Raw genomic sequence first — 1,827 nt, 5'->3', positions numbered from 1 at the left:
TGAACTCTGTAATATTTTATATTTTTCTAGTACTATTAGTATTGGGCATATCAGTGAAATCGGAGTGGTTAGCAACAGAAAAACTCTCAACCATATGTAAAGGATTAAGTGTACAGGTATGATCCAATAGAATATTTATATATATCCACCGATTCATGAGAAATCTCAACAATTCGAAAATTTCACTTCACAGCGAAATAAAATTGTATTCATCTGTGGTACTGTGAACTCAATATATAATAAAATAGTTAGTAGTAAAATCATTATTGTTTTGTGCGTGTCACTGTAATATAAAACCAGTAAATACATCCGAAAGTTCGGCATGGCCGACTCTTATGTACCCTCCACAATTGAATTACTCGGGTTGTGGTAACAATTTCCGATTGCAATGTTTAGTTTCTATTTCTCATTATTGCCTTCTAAATTGCAAGTTAGTCCATAGGGAGTCTATGCTAAATAGAAACATGCAGATAAAATACCAATATAGCCTCTTTAGTTCTTTATCGGATTATACAGATGAGTCTATAAATAATTTTGAACCGATATAAACCAATTTTCGTATGGTAAATTCCAACCGGATTTGATGAAATTTGACGATCCGGAATTCACATCTGGGGATCAGTATATATGGAGGTGTAAATATTTATCGACCTATGTGGGACAATTTTTACATGGTAGTTAAAGGACTAATACAGATACATAAGTTTACATAATTTTTTTAAATTTTTTTTTAAATGAATGGACTTTTTCATAGAATAAATGAAACTTTACATAATAAATTTTTTCGGGTATACCTACCCAGTACGTTCTAAAATTAATTTCATTTTGTTTGTTTCTTTTTTTATTTATTTGTAGTGCACTAAAAATGACGATTGTTGTTCAAATAATTGTGCCCTTGAATATTGGAGAGATTATGGAGCATGTGCATGAACATGTAATGGACTCTAAATCGACGGCATATTTAAATTATAATTCACATACAAATAAATGCATTTTTCAACAGTTTTCTGAACATTTTTTGTTTACATTTTAAACATATGATATTATTATAAGGAAATAAAGATTTTTTTATTAAACAAATGGTATTTCCAGATGTATAAAGATTTGTTTGAGCAAAAAAAAAAACAAGTCTATACGGCCGTAAGTACGGCCAAGGCTTATGTACCCTCCACCATGGATTGCGTAGAAACTTCTTCTAAACACTGCCAACCACAATCGAATTACTTAAGTTGCGGTAACGCTTGCCGTCTTCTAAATTGTGTGTAAGTCCATACGTGGTATATATTAAATCAAAAACGATCGATCAAATACGTACCCAGCAAAAACTCTCATTACCCGGTAATCTTGTAGGTAAGCCTAATAAAAAATTAATAACCACTTATTAATAGGCATCGCTTCGGATTACATTTACATACGCATGTCCTAGAAGGAAAGTACTTCTCCCCAGGCATATTTTCGGCCATAAATAAGTAGTGAATTTAAAGCATATAATCACCTAATATGTAATGACTTATTCGTAGATACACCAAAGCTTGCAAAATAGCCACTTATTGTCTCAGGCAACCAAATCTCGAAATATTGATTTCTATCGCCGATTACAAAATATGGCGAGTGATGCTGTAATAGGAGAACTACTTGAATAGAAACGAATATTGTATAAATAAACAAAAAATCTAAAAAATAATCTAAATAAGATGCAAATTAAGTTCACACTTAAAATAGAAATAAATGTAGGTTGTTTAAGGGAGTTGGAATCGTGATAATATATCGAATTCACATAAAGTTCAAAATCTACTAAAAGTGGATTTTAAGTCTCTTTCTTATAAG

At 31.0% G+C, this 1,827-nt stretch overlaps 1 long non-coding RNA gene across 1 annotated transcript; it reads right to left on the bottom strand.

Moving 5' to 3' along the window:
* Positions 1-1,043: 1,043 nt before the first annotated feature.
* On the bottom strand, positions 1,044-1,611 carry LOC142219737 (uncharacterized). Its single transcript, XR_012717730.1, has 2 exons — positions 1,416-1,611; positions 1,044-1,356 (listed from the first exon to the last, which is right to left on the bottom strand). It is a non-coding gene; the product is annotated as an uncharacterized LOC142219737 (long non-coding RNA).
* Between the last annotated feature and the right edge of the window lie 216 nt (positions 1,612-1,827).

Source organism: Haematobia irritans, chromosome 1, assembly GCF_050003625.1.
Source record: "Haematobia irritans isolate KBUSLIRL chromosome 1, ASM5000362v1, whole genome shotgun sequence".
Lineage (NCBI taxonomy): Eukaryota > Metazoa > Arthropoda > Insecta > Diptera > Muscidae > Haematobia > Haematobia irritans.
The sequence above is the reverse complement of the archived record's forward strand: the minus strand, read 5'-3'. Positions and strand labels throughout refer to the sequence as shown.